This window comes from Chiloscyllium plagiosum, unplaced genomic scaffold, assembly GCF_037043375.1.
Source record: "Chiloscyllium plagiosum isolate Xiang-an unplaced genomic scaffold, Cpla_swu_hap1 HiC_scaffold_21, whole genome shotgun sequence".
Taxonomy (NCBI): Eukaryota; Metazoa; Chordata; class Chondrichthyes; order Orectolobiformes; family Hemiscylliidae; genus Chiloscyllium; species Chiloscyllium plagiosum.
The window spans coordinates 68164423-68186580 of record NW_028270159.1 but is presented as its reverse complement, the minus strand read 5'-3'; positions in this window follow the sequence as shown (position 1 = coordinate 68186580).

The window sequence follows — 22158 nt, the reverse complement described above, 5'->3', positions numbered from 1 at the left end:
TCACTCTCACACACACACATTCTCTCTCTCACACACATATTAACTCTCTCACACAAGCATTCTCTCTGACACACACGCATTCTTTCTCACACACACGCATTCTCTCTCACACACACAAGCATTCTCTCTCACACACACGCATTCTCTCACACACACGTATTCTCTCTCATGCACGCATCCTATCTCTCTCTCACACACCTATTCTCTCTCTCACACACACACACATTCTCTCTCTCACACACGCATTCTCTCTCTCACACACACATGCATTCTCTCTCTCACAAACGCATTCTCTCACACACACGCATTCTCTCTCACATACACATTCTCTCTCACACACACACATTCTCTCTCACACACACATTCTATCTCTCACACATGCATTCTTTCTCTCACACACGCATTCTCTCTCTCGCGCACTCATTCTCTCTCTCACGTACGCATTCTCTCTCTCACGCACGCATTCTCTCTCTCACGCACGCATTCTCTCTCTCGCGCACTCATTCTCTCTCTCACGCACGCATTCTCTCTCACGTACACATTCTCTCTCTCACGCACGCATTCTCTCTCTCACACACGCATTCACTCTCACACACACACGCATTCTCTCTCACACACACACGCATTCTCGCTCTCACATACGCATTATCTCTCTCACACACGTATTCTCTATCTCACACACACGCATTCACTCTCTCACACGTATTCTCGATCTCACACACACGCATTCACTCTGTCACACACGAATTCTCACTCACACACACGCATTCCCTCTGTCACACAAGCATTCTCTCTCACACACACGTATTCTCTCTCTCACACACACGTATTCTCTCTCTCACACACGCATTCTCTCTCACACACACGCATTCTCACTCTCACACATTCATTCTCTGTCACACACACATTCTCTCTCTCACACACCTATTCTCTCACTCACACACACGCATTCTCTCTCACACACACGCATTCTTTCTCACACACACGTATTCTCTCTCACACACACACGCATTCTCTCTCACACACACATTCTCTCACAAACACGTATTCTCTCTCACACACACATTCTCTCTCACACACAGTCATTCTCTCTCTCACACACGCATTCTCTCTCACACACACACGCATTCTCTCACTCACACCCGCATTCTCTCTCAAACAGGTATTGTCTCTCTCACACACGCATTCTCTCACTCACACACGCATTCTCTCTCACACACACGCATTCTCTCACTCACACACGTTTTCTCTTTCTCAAACACATGCATTCTCTCTCACACACACGCATTCTCTCCCTCACGCACACTCACGTTCTCTCGCACACATACATTCTCTCTCTCGCACACACATTCTCTCTCACACACACACATTCTCTCTCTCACGCACGCATTCTCTCTGCCGCACACTCATTCTCTCTCTCACGTACGCATTCTCTCTCTCACGCACGCATTCTCTCTCTCACGCACGCATTCTCTCTCGCACACTCATTCTCTCTCTCACATAGGCATTCTCTTACTCTCACAGACGCATATTCTCTCACACTCATTCTCTCTCTCTCACACACGCATTCTCTCTCTCACATATGCATTCTCTCACTCTCACAGACGCATTCTCTCTCACACTCATTCTCTCACTCTCACACATGCATTCTCTCTCACACGCATTCTCTCCCTCACGCACACTCACGTTCTCTCGCACACACACATTCTCTCTCTCGCACACACACATTCTCTCACTCGCACACTCATTCTCTCTCATGCACACTAATTCTCTCTCTCACACATGCATTTTCTTTTTCACACACACGCATTCTCGCTCACTCTCGCACACGCATTCTCGCTCACACACGCATTCTCTCTCTCACACCCTCATTCTCTCTCACACACACGCATTCTTTCTCAAACACATGCATTCTCTCTCACACACACGCATTCTCTCTCACACACAGACATTCTCACACACTCACGTATTCTCTTTTACACACACATTTTCTCTCACACACACATTCTCTCTCTCACACACGCATTCTCTCTCTCTCTAACACATGCATTCTCTCTCTCACACAGGCATTCTCTCTCTCACACACGCATTCTCTCTCACACACACATTGCTCACTCTCACACACACGCATTCTCTCTCACACACACATTCTCTCTCTCACACACGTATTAACTGTCTCACACACGCACTCTCTCTGACACACACGCATTCTTTCTCACACACACGCATTCTCTCTCACACACACAAGCTTTCCCTCTCACACACACGCATTCTCTCACACACACGTATTCTCTCTCACGCACGCATCCTATCTCTCTCTCACACACCTACTGTTTCTCTCTCACACACACACATTCTTTCTCTCACACACGCATTCTCTCTCACACTCACATTCTCTCTCTCATGCCTTCATTCCTCTCTCGCACACTCATTCTCTCTCTCACATACGCATTCTCTCATTCTCACAGACGCATATTCTCTTACACTCATTCACTCTCTCTCTCACACGCATTCTCTCTCTCACATATGCATTCTCTTTCTCACAGACGCATTCTCTCTCACAATCATTCTCTCTCACACACACATTCTCTCTCTCGCACACACTCATTCTCTCTCTCACATATGCATTCTCTCACTCTCACATACGCATTCTCTCTCACACTCATTCTCTCTCTCTCACACACGCATTCTATCTCACACGCATTCTCTCCCTCACGCACACTCACGTTCTCTCGCACACATACATTCTCTCTCTCGCACACACATTCTCTCTCACACACACACATTCTCTCTCTCACGCACGCATTCTCTCTGCCGCACACTCATTCTCTCTCTCACGTACGCATTCTCTCTCTCACGCACGCATTCTCTCTCTCACGCACGCATTCTCTCTCGCACACTCATTCTCTCTCTCACATAGGCATTCTCTTACTCTCACAGACGCATATTCTCTCACACTCATTCTCTCTCTCTCACACACGCATTCTCTCTCTCACATATGCATTCTCTCATTCTCACAGATGCATTCTCTCTCACACTCATTCTCTCTCGCTCACACACATTCTCTCTCTCGCACACACTCATTCTCTCTCTCACATATGCATTCTCTCACTCTCGCAGACGCATTCGCTCTCACACGCATTCTCTCCCTCACGCACACTCACGTTCTCTCGCACACACACATTCTCTCTCTCGCACACACATTCTCTCTCTCGCACACACGCACTCTCTCACTCGCACACTCATTCTCTCTCATGCACACTAATTCTCTCTCTCACACATGCATTTTCTCTTTCACCCACACGCATTCTCGCTCTCTCTCGCACACGCATTCTCGCTCACACACGCATTCTCTCTCTCACACCCTCATTCTCTCTCACAAACACGTATTCTCTCTCTCACACTCGCATTCCCTCTCTCACACACGCATTCTCTCACTCACACATGCATTCTCTCTCATACACACATTCTCTCTCACACACACATATTCTCTGTCTCACACACGTATTCCCTCACACACGCATTCTCTCTCTCGCACCCGCATTCTCTTTCTCAAACACGTATTCTCTCTCACACACGCGCATTCTCTCTCACACACACGCATTTCCTCACTCACACACGCATTCTCTCTCTCACACACACATTCTCTCTCTCTCACCAACGCATTCTCACTCTCAAACACACATATTCTCTCTCTCACACACGCATTCTCTCTCTCACACACGTTTTCTCTCTCCCACACACATTCTCTCTCTCACACACGCATTCTCTGTCACACACGCGTTTTCTCTCTCAAACATACGTATTCTCTCTCTCACACACGCATTCTCTCTCTCACACACGTATTCTCTCTCTCTCACAAACACGCATTCCTTCACACACACAAGCATTCTCTCTCACAAACACGCATTCTCTCTCTCACACACGCATTCTCTCTCTCACACACGTATTCTCTCACACACACACACACGTATTATCTCTCACACACACGCATTCTCTCTCTCACACACGAATTCTCTCTCTCACACGTGCGTTCTCTCTGTCACACAAACATTCTCTCTCTCACACACCTATTCTCTCTCTCACACACACGCATTCTCTCACACACACGCATTCTTTCTCACACACATGCATTCTCTTTCACACACACACGTATTCTCTCTTACACACACATTTTCTCTCACACACACACATTCTCTCTCACACACACATTCTCTCTCACACACACGCATTCTCTCTCTAACACACGCATTCTCTCTCACACACACGCATTCTCTCTCACACACACGTAGTCTCTCTCTCACACACACGCATTCTGTTTCACACACACGCATTCTCTCTCACACACACGCATTGTCTCTCTCACACACGAATTTTCTCTCTCACACACGCATTCTCTCTCTCACACATGCATTCTCTCTCACACACACATTCTCTCTCGCTCACACACGCATTCTCTCTCACACACACATTCTCTCTCTCACACACGTATTCTCTCTCTCACACAAGCATTCTCTCTCACTCACGCGCATTCTTTCTCACACACGCATTCTCTCTCTCACACACAAGCATTCTCTCTCACACACACGCATTCTCTCACACACATGTATTCTCTCTCTCGCACGCATCCTATCTCTCTCTCACTTACCTATTCTCTCACTCTCACACACACACATTCTCTCTCACACACACGTATTCTCTCTCACACACACACGCATTCTCTCTCACACACACATTCTCTCACAAACACGTATTCTCTCTCACACACACATTCTCTCTCACACACAGTCATTCTCTCTCTCACACACGCATTCTCTCTCACACACACACGCATTCTCTCACTCACACCCGCATTCTCTCTCAAACAGGTATTGTCTCTCTCACACACGCATTCTCTCACTCACACACGCATTCTCTCTCACACACACGCATTCTCTCACTCACACACGTTTTCTCTTTCTCAAACACATGCATTCTCTCTCACACACACACATTCTCTCCCTCACGCACACTCACGTTCTCTCGCACACATACATTCTCTCTCTCGCACACACATTCTCTCTCACACACACACATTCTCTCTCTCACGCACGCATTCTCTCTGCCGCACACTCATTCTCTCTCTCACGTACGCATTCTCTCTCTCACGCACGCATTCTCTCTCTCACGCACGCATTCTCTCTCGCACACTCATTCTCTCTCTCACATAGGCATTCTCTTACTCTCACAGACGCATATTCTCTCACACTCATTCTCTCTCTCTCACACACGCATTCTCTCTCTCACATATGCATTCTCTCACTCTCACAGACGCATTCTCTCTCACACTCATTCTCTCACTCTCACACATGCATTCTCTCTCACACGCATTCTCTCCCTCACGCACACTCACGTTCTCTCGCACACACACATTCTCTCTCTCGCACACACACATTCTCTCACTCGCACACTCATTCTCTCTCATGCACACTAATTCTCTCTCTCACACATGCATTTTCTTTTTCACACACACGCATTCTCGCTCACTCTCGCACACGCATTCTCGCTCACACACGCATTCTCTCTCTCACACCCTCATTCTCTCTCACACACACGCATTCTTTCTCAAACACATGCATTCTCTCTCACACACACGCATTCTCTCTCACACACAGACATTCTCACACACTCACGTATTCTCTTTTACACACACATTTTCTCTCACACACACATTCTCTCTCTCACACACGCATTCTCTCTCTCTCTAACACATGCATTCTCTCTCTCACACAGGCATTCTCTCTCTCACACACGCATTCTCTCTCACACACACATTGCTCACTCTCACACACACGCATTCTCTCTCACACACACATTCTCTCTCTCACACACGTATTAACTGTCTCACACACGCACTCTCTCTGACACACACGCATTCTTTCTCACACACACGCATTCTCTCTCACACACACAAGCTTTCCCTCTCACACACACGCATTCTCTCACACACACGTATTCTCTCTCACGCACGCATCCTATCTCTCTCTCACACACCTACTGTTTCTCTCTCACACACACACATTCTTTCTCTCACACACGCATTCTCTCTCACACTCACATTCTCTCTCTCATGCCTTCATTCCTCTCTCGCACACTCATTCTCTCTCTCACATACGCATTCTCTCATTCTCACAGACGCATATTCTCTTACACTCATTCACTCTCTCTCTCACACGCATTCTCTCTCTCACATATGCATTCTCTTTCTCACAGACGCATTCTCTCTCACAATCATTCTCTCTCACACACACATTCTCTCTCTCGCACACACTCATTCTCTCTCTCACATATGCATTCTCTCACTCTCACATACGCATTCTCTCTCACACTCATTCTCTCTCTCTCACACACGCATTCTATCTCACACGCATTCTCTCCCTCACGCACACTCACGTTCTCTCGCACACATACATTCTCTCTCTCGCACACACATTCTCTCTCACACACACACATTCTCTCTCTCACGCACGCATTCTCTCTGCCGCACACTCATTCTCTCTCTCACGTACGCATTCTCTCTCTCACGCACGCATTCTCTCTCTCACGCACGCATTCTCTCTCGCACACTCATTCTCTCTCTCACATAGGCATTCTCTTACTCTCACAGACGCATATTCTCTCACACTCATTCTCTCTCTCTCACACACGCATTCTCTCTCTCACATATGCATTCTCTCATTCTCACAGATGCATTCTCTCTCACACTCATTCTCTCTCGCTCACACACATTCTCTCTCTCGCACACACTCATTCTCTCTCTCACATATGCATTCTCTCACTCTCACAGACGCATTCGCTCTCACACGCATTCTCTCCCTCACGCACACTCACGTTCTCTCGCACACACACATTCTCTCTCTCGCACACACATTCTCTCTCTCGCACACACGCACTCTCTCACTCGCACACTCATTCTCTCTCATGCACACTAATTCTCTCTCTCACACATGCATTTTCTCTTTCACCCACACGCATTCTCGCTCTCTCTCGCACACGCATTCTCGCTCACACACGCATTCTCTCTCTCACACCCTCATTCTCTCTCACAAACACGTATTCTCTCTCTCACACTCGCATTCCCTCTCTCACACACGCATTCTCTCACTCACACATGCATTCTCTCTCATACACACATTCTCTCTCACACACACATATTCTCTGTCTCACACACGTATTCCCTCACACACGCATTCTCTCTCTCGCACCCGCATTCTCTTTCTCAAACACGTATTCTCTCTCACACACGCGCATTCTCTCTCACACACACGCATTTCCTCACTCACACACGCATTCTCTCTCTCACACACACATTCTCTCTCTCTCACCAACGCATTCTCACTCTCAAACACACATATTCTCTCTCTCACACACGCATTCTCTCTCTCACACACGTTTTCTCTCTCCCACACACATTCTCTCTCTCACACACGCATTCTCTGTCACACACGCGTTTTCTCTCTCAAACATACGTATTCTCTCTCTCACACACGCATTCTCTCTCTCACACACGTATTCTCTCTCTCTCACAAACACGCATTCCTTCACACACACAAGCATTCTCTCTCACAAACACGCATTCTCTCTCTCACACACGCATTCTCTCTCTCACACACGTATTCTCTCACACACACACACACGTATTATCTCTCACACACACGCATTCTCTCTCTCACACACGAATTCTCTCTCTCACACGTGCGTTCTCTCTGTCACACAAACATTCTCTCTCTCACACACCTATTCTCTCTCTCACACACACGCATTCTCTCACACACACGCATTCTTTCTCACACACATGCATTCTCTTTCACACACACACGTATTCTCTCTTACACACACATTTTCTCTCACACACACACATTCTCTCTCACACACACATTCTCTCTCACACACACGCATTCTCTCTCTCACACACGCATTCTCTCTCACACACACGCATTCTCTCTCACACACACGTAGTCTCTCTCTCACACACACGCATTCTGTTTCACACACACGCATTCTCTCTCACACACACGCATTGTCTCTCTCACACACGAATTTTCTCTCTCACACACGCATTCTCTCTCTCACACATGCATTCTCTCTCACACACACATTCTCTCTCGCTCACACACGCATTCTCTCTCACACACACATTCTCTCTCTCACACACGTATTCTCTCTCTCACACAAGCATTCTCTCTCACTCACGCGCATTCTTTCTCACACACGCATTCTCTCTCTCACACACAAGCATTCTCTCTCACACACACGCATTCTCTCACACACATGTATTCTCTCTCTCGCACGCATCCTATCTCTCTCTCACTTACCTATTCTCTCACTCTCACACACACACATTCTCTCTCACACACACGCATTCTCTCTCACATACACATTCGCTCTCACACACACACATTCTCTCTCACACACGCGCATTCTCTCTCACACACACGCATTCCCTCACTCACACACGCATTCTCTCTCTCAAACACACATATTCTCTCTCTCACACACGCATTCTCTCTCTCACACACGTTTTCTCTCTCCCACACACATTCTCTCTCTCACACACGCATTCTCTCTCACACACGCGTTTTCTCTCTCAAACACACGTATTCTGTCTCTCACAAACGCATTCTCTCTCACACTCACGTATTCTCTCTCTCTCACAAACACGCATTCTCTCACACACACAAGCATTCTCTCTCACAAACACGCATTCTCTCCCTCACACACGCATTCTCTCTCTCACACACGTATTCTCTCTCACACACACGTATTATCTCTCTCACACACGCATTCTCTCTCTCACATACGAATTCTCTCTCTCACACATGCGTTCTCTCTGTCACACAAACATTCTCTCTCACACACACGTATTCTCTCTCCCACACACATTCTCTCTTTCACACACGCATTCTCTCTCACACACGCGTTTTCTCTCTCAAACACACATATTCTCTCTCTCACACACGCATTCTCCCTCTCACACACGCATTCTCACTCTCACACACGTATTCTCTCTCTCACACAAACACGCATTCTCTCACACACACAAGCATTCTCTCTCACAAACACGCATTCTCTCTCTCACACACGCATTCTCTCTCACACACACGTATTCTGTCTCACACACACACGTATTATCTCTCACACACACGCATTCTCTCTCTCACACACGAATTCTCTCTCTCACACATGCGTTCTCTCTGTCACACAAACATTCTCTCTCTCACACACCTATTCTCTCTCTCACACACACGCATTCTCTCTCACACACACGCATTCTTTCTCACACACATGCATTCTCTTTCACACACACACGCATTCTCTCTCACACACACACATTCTCAGACACTCACGTATTCGCTCTTACACACACATTTTCACTCACACACACACATTCTCTCTCACACACACATTCTCACAAACTCACGTATTCTCTCTTACACACACATTTTCACTCACACACACACATTCTCTCTCACACACACATTCTCTCTCTCACACACGCATTCTCTCTCACACACACGTAGTCTCTCTCTCACACACATGCATTCTGTTTCACACACACGCATTCTCTCTCACACACACGCATTCCCTCTCTCACACACTCATTCTCTCTCGCACACACGCATTCGCTCTCTCATACACGAATTCTCTCTCTCACTCACACGTTTTGTCTCTCTGTCACACAAACATTCTCTCTCTCACACACCTATTCTCTCTCTTTCACACACGCATTCTCTCTCTCACACAAGCATTCTCTCTCACACACACGTAGTCTCTCTCTCACACAGACGCATTCTGTTTCACACACAAGCATTTTCTCTCACAAACACGCATTGTCTCTCTCACACACGCATTCTCTCTCTCTCACACACACATGCATTCTCTCTCTCACACACGCATTCTCTCTCACACACACGCATTCTCTCTCTCACACACGTATTCTCTCTCTCACGCACATTCATTATCTCTCTCACACACGCATTCTCTCTCTCACATACGAATTCTCTCTCTCACACATGCGTTCTCTCTGTCACACAAACATTCTCTCTCTCACACACCTATTCTCTCTCTTTCACACACGCATTCTCTCTCTCACACACGCATTCTCTCTCACACACACGTAGTCTTTCTCTCACACACACGCATTCTGTTTCACACACAAGCATTCTCTCTCACAAACACGCATTCTCTCTCTCACACACGCATTCTCTATCTCACACACGTATTCTCTCTCACACACACACGCATTATCTCTCACACACACGCATTCTCTCTCTCACATACGAATTCTCTCTCTCACACATGCGTTCTCTCTCTCACACAAACATTCTCTCTCACACACACCTATTCTCTCTCTCACACACACGCATTCTCTCTCACACACACGCATTCTTTCTCACACACATGCATTGTCTTTCACACACACACGCATTCTCTCTCACACACACACATTCTCACACACTCACGTATTCTCTCTTGCACACACATTTTCTCTCTCACACACACATTCGCTCTCACACACACGCATTCTTTCTATCTCACACACACATGCATTCTCTCTCTCACACACGCATTCTTTCTCACACACACGCATTCTCTCTCACACACGTAGTCTCTCTCTCTCACACACGCATTCTCTCTTGCACACACGCATTCTCTCTCTCATACACGAATTCTCTCTCTCACTCACACGTTTTGACTCTCTCACACATGTATTCTCTCTCCCACACACATTCTCTCTCTCACACACGCATTCTCTCTCGCACACACGCATTCTCTCTCTCATACACGAATTCTCTCTCTCACTCACACGTTTTGTCTCTCTCACGCAAGCATTCTCTCTCTCACATACGCATTCTCTCTCACACACACATTCTCTCTCTCACACACGTTTTCTCTCTCTCACACAAGCATTCTCTCTCACTCACGCGCATTCTTTCTCACACACGCATTCTCTCTCTCACACGCAAGCATTCTCTCTCACACACACGCATTCTCTCACACACATGTTTTCTCTCTCTCGCACGCATCCTATCTCTCTCTCACACACCTATTCTCTCACTCTCACACACACACATTCTCTCTCTCACCCACGCATTCTCTCTCACATACACATTCGCTCTCACACACACACATTCTCTCTCACACACGCATTCTCTCTCTCACACACGCATTCTCTCACTCACACATGCATTCTCTCTCTCAAACACGTATACTCTCTCACACACGCGCATTCTCTCTCACACACACGCATTCCCTCACTCACACACGCATTCTCTCTCTCACACACACATTCTCTCTCTCTCACCCACACATTCTCACTCTCAAATACACATATTCTCTCTCACACACACGCATTCTGTCTCTCACACACGTATTCTCTCTCCCACACACATTCTCTCTCTCACACACGCATTCTCTCTCACACACATATTCTCTCTCAAACACACGTATTCTGTCTCTCACACACGCATTCTCTCTCTCACACACGTATTCTCTCTCTCTCACAAACACGCATTTTCTCACACACACAAGCATTCTCTCTCACAAACACGCATTCTCTCTCACACACAAGCATTCTCTCTCTCACACACGTATTCTCTCTCTCACACACATTCATTATCTCTCTCACACACGCATTCTCTCTCTCACATACGAATTCTCTCTCTCACACATGCGTTCTCTCTGTCACACAAACATTCTCTCTCTCACACACCTATTCTCTCTCTTTCACACACGCATTCTCTCTCTCACACACGCATTCTCTCTCACACACACGTAGTCTTTCTCTCACACACACGCATTCTGTTTCACACACAAGCATTCTCTCTCACAAACACGCATTCTCTCTCTCACACACGCATTCTCTCTCTCACACACGTATTCTCTCTCACACACACACGCATTATCTCTCACACACACGCATTCTCTCTCTCACATACGAATTCTCTCTCTCACACATGCGTTCTCTCTCTCACACAAACATTCTCTCTCACACACACCTATTCTCTCTCTCACACACACGCATTCTCTCTCACACACACGCATTCTCTCTCACACACATGCATTGTCTTTCACACACACACGCATTCTCTCTCACACACACACATTCTCACACACTCTCGTATTCTCTCTTGCACACTCATTTTCTCTCTCACACACACATTCTCTCTCTCACACACGCATTCTCTCTCTCTCACACACACATGCATTCTCTCTCTCACACACGCATTCTCTCTCACACACACGCATTCTCTCTCACACACGTAGTCTCTCTCTCTCACACACGCATTCTCTCTCGCACACACGCATTCTCTCTCTCATACACGAATTCTCTCTCTCACTCACACGTTTTGTCTCTCTCACACATGTATTCTCTCTCCCACACACATTCTCTCTCTCACACACGCATTCTCTCTCACACACGCGTTTTCTCTCTCAAACACACGTATTCTCTCTCTCACACACGCATTCTCTCTCTCACACACGTATTCCCTCTCACTCACAAACACGCATTCTCTCACACACACAAGCATTCTCTCTCACAAACACGCATTCTCTCACACACACGCATTCTCTCTCTCACATACGAATTCTCTCTCGCACACATGCGTTTTCTCTGTCACACAAACATTCTCTCTCTCACACACCTATTCTCTCTCTCACACACACGCATTCTCTCTCACGCACACGCATTCTTTCTCACACACATGCATTCTCTTTCACACACACACGCATTCTCTCTCTCACACACACATTCTCACATACTCACGTATTCTCTCTTACACACACATTTTCTCTCACACACAGATATTCTCTCTCACACACACATTCTCTCTCTCACACACGCATTCTCTCTCTCTCACACACATGCATTCTCTCTCTCACACAAACATTCTCTTTCTCACACACGCATTCTCTCTCGCACACACGCATTCTCTCTCTCATACACGAATTCTCTCTCACACTCACACGTTTTGTCTCTCTCACACATGCATTCTCCTCACACACACATTCTCTCTCTCACACACACGCATTCTCCCTCACACACACATTATCTCTCTCACACACGTATTCTCTCTCTCACACAAGCATTCTCTCTCACTCACGCGCATTCTTTCTCACACACACGCATTCTCTCTTACACACAGAAGCGTTCTCTCTCACACACACGCATTCTCTCACACACATGTAATCTCTCTCTCGCACGCATCCTATCTCTCTCTCACACACCTATTCTCTCACTCTCACACACACACATTCTCTCTCTCACACACGCATTCTCTCTCACATACACATTCGCTCTCTCACACACACATTCTCTCTCACACACACTTTCTCTCTCTCAGACACGCATTCTCTCTCTCTCACATATGCATTCTCTCTCTCACAAACGCATTCTCTCACACACACGTATTCTCTCTCCCACACGCATTCTATCTCTCACACACCTATTCTCTCTCACACACACACACATTCTCTCCACACACACATTCTATCTCACACACACGCATTCTCTGACTCTCTCACACATGCATTCTCTCTCTCACACGCGCATTCTCTCTCTCACGCACGCATTCTCTCTCTCACGCACGCATTCTCTCTCTCGCACACACGCATTCTCTCTCACACACACATTCTCTCTCACACACACGTATTCTCTCTCTCACACAAGCATTCTCTCTCACTCACGCGCATTCTTTCTCACACACACGCATTCTCTCTCACACACACAAGCATTCTCTCTCACACACACGCATTCTCTCACACACATGTATTCTCTCTCTCGCACGCATCCTATCTCTCTCTCACACACCTATTCTCTCACTCTCACACACACACATTCTCTCTCTCACACACGCATTCTCTCTCACATACACATTCGCTCTCACACACACACATTCTCTCTCAAACACACATTCTCTCTCTCACACACGCATTCTCTCTCTCACACACGCATTCTCTCACTCACACATGCATTCTCTCTCACACACACATTCTCTCTCTCACACGCATATTCTCTGTCTCACACACGTATTCTCTCACACACGCATTCTCTCTCTCGCACCCGCATTCTCTCTCTCAAACACGTATACTCTCTCACACACGCGCATTCTCTCTCACACACACGCATTCCCTCACTCACACACGCATTCTCTCTCCCACACACATTCTCTCTCTCACACACGCATTCTCTCTCACACACGCGTTTTCTCTCTCAAACACACGTATTCTCTCTCTCACACACGCATTCTCTCTCACACACACGTCTTCTCTCTCCCACACACATTCTCTCTCTCACACACGCATTCTCTCTCACACACGCGTTTTCTCTCTCAAACACACGTATTCTCTCTCTCACACACGCATTCTCTCTCTCACACACGTATTCTCTCTCTCTCACAAACACGCATTCTCTCACACACACAAGCATTCTCTCTCACAAACACGCATTCTCTCTCACACACACGCATTCTCTCTCTCACACACGTATTCTCTCTCTCACACACGCATTCTCGCTCTCACATACATATTCTCTCTCTCTCACAAACACGCATTCTCTCTCACACACAAGCATTCTCTCTCTCACACACGTATTCTCTCTCACACACACATTCATTATCTCTCTCACACACGCATTCTCTCTCTCACATACGAATTCTCTCTCTCACACATGCGTTCTCTCTGTCACACAAACATTCTCTCTCTCACACACGTATTCTCTCTCTCACACACGTATTCTCTCTCTCACACACGCATTCTCTCTCTCACACACGTATTCTCTCTCTCTCACAAACACGCATTCTCTCACACACACAAGCATTCTCTCTCACAAACACGCATTCTCTCTCACACACAAGCATTCTCTCTCACAAACACGCATTCTCTCTCACACACACGCATTCTCTCTCTCACACACGTATTCTCTCTCTCACACACCCATTCTCGCTCTCACATACATATTCTCTCTCTCTCACAAACACGCATTCTCTCTCACACACAAGCATTCTCTCTCTCACACACGTATTCTCTCTCACACACACATTCATTATCTCTTTCACACACGCATTCTCTCTCTCACACACGCATTCTCTCTCACACACACGTTGTCTCTCTCTCACACACACGCATTCTGTTTCACACACAAGCATTCTCTCTCACAAACACGCATTCTCTCTCTCACACACGCATTCTCTCTCTCACACACGTATTCTCTCTCTCACATACGAATTCTCTCTCTCACACATGCGTTCTCTCTCTCACACACAAACATTCTCTCTCACACACACCTATTCTCTCTCTCACACACACGCATTCTCTCTCACACACACGCATTCATTCTCACACACATGCATTGTCTTTCACACACACACGCATTCTCTCTCTCACACACACATTCTCACACACTCACGTATTCTCTCTTACACACACATTTTCTCTCTCACACACACATTCTCTCTCACACACACGCATTCTCTCTCTCTCACACACACATGCATTCTCTCTCTCACACACGCATTCTCTCTCTCACATACGCATTCTCTCTCACACACGTAGTCTCTCTCTCTCACACACGCATTCTTTCTCGCACACACGCATTCTCTCTCTCATACACGAATTCTCTCTCTCACTCACACGTTTTGTCTCTCTCACACATGCATTCTATCTCACACACACATTCTCTCTCTCACACACACGCATTCTCTCTCACACACACATTCTCTCTCTCACACACGTATTCTCTCTCTCACACAAGCATTCTCTCTCACTCACGCGCATTCTTTCTCACACACGCATTCTCTCTCACACACACAAGCATTCTCTCTCACACACACGCATTCTCTCACACACATGTATTCTCTCTCTCGCACGCATCCCATCTCTCTCTCACACACCTATTCTCTCACTCTCACGCACACACATTCTCTCTCTCACACACGCATTCTCTCTCACATACACATTCGCTCTCACACACACACATTCTCTCTCACACACACATTCTCTCTCTCACACACGTATTCTCTCTCTCACACACGCATTCTCTCACTCACACATGCATTCTCTCTCACACACACATTCTCTATCTCACACACATATTCTCTGTCTCACACACGTATTCTCTCACACACGCATTCTCTCTCTCGCACCCGCATTCTCTCTGTCAAACACGTATACTCTCTCACACACGCGCATTCTCTCTCACACACACGCATTCCCTCCCTCACATACGCATTCTCTCTCTCACACACACATTCGCTGTCACACACACACATTCTCTCTCACACACACATTCTCTCTCACACACACGCATTCTCTCTCTCTCACATATGCATTCTCTCTCTCACAAACGCATTCTCTCACACACACGTATTCTCTCTCACACACGCATTCTATCTCTCACACACCTATTCTCTCTCTCACACACACACATTCTCTCTCACACACACATTCTATCTCACACACACGCATTCTCTGTCTCTCTCACACATGCATTCTCTCTCTCACACGCGCATTCTCTCTCACACACACGCATTCCCTCACTCACACACGCATTCTCTCTCTCACACACACATTCTCTCTCTCTCACCCACACATTCTCACTCTCAAACACACATATTCTCTCTCTCACACACGCATTCTCTCTCACACACACGTATTCTCTCTCCCACACACATTCTCTCTCTCTCACACGCATTCTCTCTCACACACGCGTTTTCTCTCTCAAACACACGTATTCTCTCTCTCACACACGCATTCTCTCTCACACACACGTATTCTCTCTCTCTCACAAACACGCATTCTCTCACACACACACGCATTCTTTCTCACACACATGCATTCTCTTTCACACACACACGCATTCTCTCTCTCACACACGCATTCTCTCACTCACACATGCATTCTCTCTCTCAAACACGTATACTCTCTCACACACGCGCATTCTCTCTCACACACACGCATTCTCTCTCTCACACACACATTCTCTCTCTCTCACCCACACATTCTCACTCTCAAATACACATATTCTCTCTCACACACACGCATTCTGTCTCTCACACACGTATTCTCTCTCCCACACACATTCTCTCTCTCACACACGCATTCTCTCTCACACACATATTCTCTCTCAAACACACGTATTCTGTCTCTCACACACGCATTCTCTCTCTCACACACGTATTCTCTCTCTCTCACAAACACGCATTTTCTCACACACACAAGCATTCTCTCTCACAAACACGCATTCTCTCTCACACACAAGCATTCTCTCTCTCACACACGTATTCTCTCTCTCACACACATTCATTATCTCTCTCACACACGCATTCTCTCTCTCACATACGAATTCTCTCTCTCACACATGCGTTCTCTCTGTCACACAAACATTCTCTCTCTCACACACCTATTCTCTCTCTTTCACACACGCATTCTCTCTCTCACACACGCATTCTCTCTCACACACACGTAGTCTTTCTCTCACACACACGCATTCTGTTTCACACACAAGCATTCTCTCTCACAAACACGCATTCTCTCTCTCACACACGCATTCTCTCTCTCACACACGTATTCTCTCTCACACACACACGCATTATCTCTCACACACACGCATTCTCTCTCTCACATACGAATTCTCTCTCTCACACATGCGTTCTCTCTCTCACACAAACATTCTCTCTCACACACACCTATTCTCTCTCTCACACACACGCATTCTCTCTCACACACACGCATTCTCTCTCACACACATGCATTGTCTTTCACACACACACGCATTCTCTCTCACACACACACATTCTCACACACTCTCGTATTCTCTCTTGCACACTCATTTTCTCTCTCACACACACATTCTCTCTCTCACACACGCATTCTCTCTCTCTCACACACACATGCATTCTCTCTCTCACACACGCATTCTCTCTCACACACACGCATTCTCTCTCACACACGTAGTCTCTCTCTCTCACACACGCATTCTCTCTCGCACACACGCATTCTCTCTCTCATACACGAATTCTCTCTCTCACTCACACGTTTTGTCTCTCTCACACATGTATTCTCTCTCCCACACACATTCTCTCTCTCACACACGCATTCTCTCTCACACACGCGTTTTCTCTCTCAAACACACGTATTCTCTCTCTCACACACGCATTCTCTCTCTCACACACGTATTCCCTCTCACTCACAAACACGCATTCTCTCACACACACAAGCATTCTCTCTCACAAACACGCATTCTCTCACACACACGCATTCTCTCTCTCACATACGAATTCTCTCTCGCACACATGCGTTTTCTCTGTCACACAAACATTCTCTCTCTCACACACCTATTCTCTCTCTCACACACACGCATTCTCTCTCACGCACACGCATTCTTTCTCACACACATGCATTCTCTTTCACACACACACGCATTCTCTCTCTCACACACACATTCTCACATACTCACGTATTCTCTCTTACACACACATTTTCTCTCACACACAGATATTCTCTCTCACACACACATTCTCTCTCTCACACACGCATTCTCTCTCTCTCACACACATGCATTCTCTCTCTCACACAAACATTCTCTTTCTCACACACGCATTCTCTCTCGCACACACGCATTCTCTCTCTCATACACGAATTCTCTCTCACACTCACACGTTTTGTCTCTCTCACACATGCATTCTCCTCACACACACATTCTCTCTCTCACACACACGCATTCTCCCTCACACACACATTATCTCTCTCACACACGTATTCTCTCTCTCACACAAGCATTCTCTCTCACTCACGCGCATTCTTTCTCACACACACGCATTCTCTCTTACACACAGAAGCGTTCTCTCTCACACACACGCATTCTCTCACACACATGTAATCTCTCTCTCGCACGCATCCTATCTCTCTCTCACACACCTATTCTCTCACTCTCACACACACACATTCTCTCTCTCACACACGCATTCTCTCTCACATACACATTCGCTCTCTCACACACACATTCTCTCTCACACACACATTCTCTCTCTCAGACACGCATTCTCTCTCTCTCACATATGCATTCTCTCTCTCACAAACGCATTCTCTCACACACACGTATTCTCTCTCCCACACGCATTCTATCTCTCACACACCTATTCTCTCTCACACACACACACATTCTCTCCACACACACATTCTATCTCACACACACGCATTCTCTGACTCTCTCACACATGCATTCTCTCTCTCACACGCGCATTCTCTCTCTCACGCACGCATTCTCTCTCTCACGCACGCATTCTCTCTCTCGCACAAACGCATTCTCTCTCACACACACATTCTCTCTCACACACACGTATTCTCTCTCTCACACAAGCATTCTCTCTCACTCACGCGCATTCTTTCTCACACACACGCATTCTCTCTCACACACACAAGCATTCTCTCTCACACACACGCATTCTCTCACACACATGTATTCTCTCTCTCGCACGCATCCTATCTCTCTCTCACACACCTATTCTCTCACTCTCACACACACACACATTCTCTCTCTCACACACGCATTCTCTCTCACATACACATTCGCTCTCACACACACACATTCTCTCTCACACACACATTCTCTCTCACACACACGTATTCTCTCTCTCACACAAGCATTCTCTCTCACTCACGTGCATTCTTTCTCACACACACGCATTCTCTCTCACACACACAAGCATTCTCTCTCACACACACGCATTCTCTCACACACATGTATTCTCTCTCTCGCACGCATCCTATCTCTCTCTCACACACCTATTCTCTCACTCTCACACACACACATTCTCTCTCTCACACACGCATTCTCTCTCACATACACATTCGCTCTCACACACACACATTCTCTCTCAAACACACATTCTCTCTCTCACACACGCATTCTCTCTCTCACACACGCATTCTCTCACTCACACATGCATTCTCTCTCACACACACATTCTCTCTCTCACACGCATATTCTCTGTCTCACACACGTATTCTCTCACACACGCATTCTCTCTCTCGCACCCGCATTCTCTCTCTCAAACACGTATACTCTCTCACACACGCGCATTCTCTCTCACACACACGCATTCCCTCACTCACACACGCATTCTCTCTCTCACACACACATTCTCTCTCTCTCACCCACACATTCTCACTCTCAAACACACATATTCTCTCTCTCACACACGCATTCTCTCTCACACACACGTCTTCTCTCTCCCACACACATTCTCTCTCTCACACACGCATTCTCTCTCACACACGCGTTTTCTCTCTCAAACACACGTATTCTCTCTCTCACACACGCATTCTCTCTCTCACACACGTATTCTCTCTCTCTCACAAACACGCATTCTCTCACACACACAAGCATTCTCTCTCACAAACACGCATTCTCTCTCACACACACGCATTCTCTCTCTCACACACGTATTCTCTCTCTCACACACGCATTCTCGCTCTCACATACATATTCTCTCTCTCTCACAAACACGCATTCTCTCTCACACACAAGCATTCTCTCTCTCACACACGTATTCTCTCTCACACACACATTCATTATCTCTCTCACACACGCATTCTCTCTCTCACATACGAATTCTCTCTCTCACACATGCGTTCTCTCTGTCACACAAACATTCTCTCTCTCACACACGTATTCTCTCTCTCACACACGTATTCTCTCTCTCACACACGCATTCTCTCTCTCACACACGTATTCTCTCTCTCTCACAAACACGCATTCTCTCACACACACAAGCATTCTCTCTCACAAACACGCATTCTCTCTCACACACAAGCATTCTCTCTCACAAACACGCATTCTCTCTCACACACACGCATTCTCTCTCTCACACACGTATTCTCTCTCTCACACACGCATTCTCGCTCTCACATACATATTCTCTCTCTCTCACAAACACGCATTCTCTCTCACACACAAGCATTCTCTCTCTCACACACGTATTCTCTCTCACACACACATTCATTATCTCTTTCACACACGCATTCTCTCTCTCACACACGCATTCTCTCTCACACACACGTTGTCTCTCTCTCACACACACGCATTCTGTTTCACACACAAGCATTCTCTCTCACAAACACGCATTCTCTCTCTCACACACGCATTCTCTCTCTCACACACGTATTCTCTCTCTCACATACGAATTCTCTCTCTCACACATGCGTTCTCTCTCTCACACACAAACATTCTCTCTCACACACACCTATTCTCTCTCTCACACACACGCATTCTCTCTCACACACACGCATTCATTCTCACACACATGCATTGTCTTTCACACACACACGCATTCTCTGTCTCACACACACATTCTCACACACTCACGTATTCTCTCTTACACACACATTTTCTCTCTCACACACACATTCTCTCTCACACACACGCATTCTCTCTCTCTCACACACACATGCATTCTCTCTCTCACACACGCATTCTCTCTCTCACATACGCATTCTCTCTCACACACGTAGTCTCTCTCTCACACACGCATTCTTTCTCGCACACACGCATTCTCTCTCTCATACACGAATTCTCTCTCTCACTCACACGTTTTGTCTCTCTCACACATGCATTCTATCTCACACACACATTCTCTCTCTCACACACACGCATTCTCTCTCACACACACATTCTCTCTCTCACACACGTATTCTCTCTCTCACACAAGCATTCTCTCTCACTCACGCGCATTCTTTCTCACACACGCATTCTCTCTCACACACACAAGCATTCTCTCTCACACACACGCATTCTCTCACACACATGTATTCTCGCTCTCGCACGCATCCCATCTCTCTCTCACACACCTATTCTCTCACTCTCACGCACACACATTCTCTCTCTCACACACGCATTCTCTCTCACATACACATTCGCTCTCACACACACACATTCTCTCTCACACACACATTCTCTCTCTCACACACGCATTCTCTCTCTCACACACGCATTCTCTCACTCACACATGCATTCTCTCTCACACACACATTCTCTATCTCACACACATATTCTCTGTCTCACACACGTATTCTCTCACACACGCATTCTCTCTCTCGCACCCGCATTCTCTCTGTCAA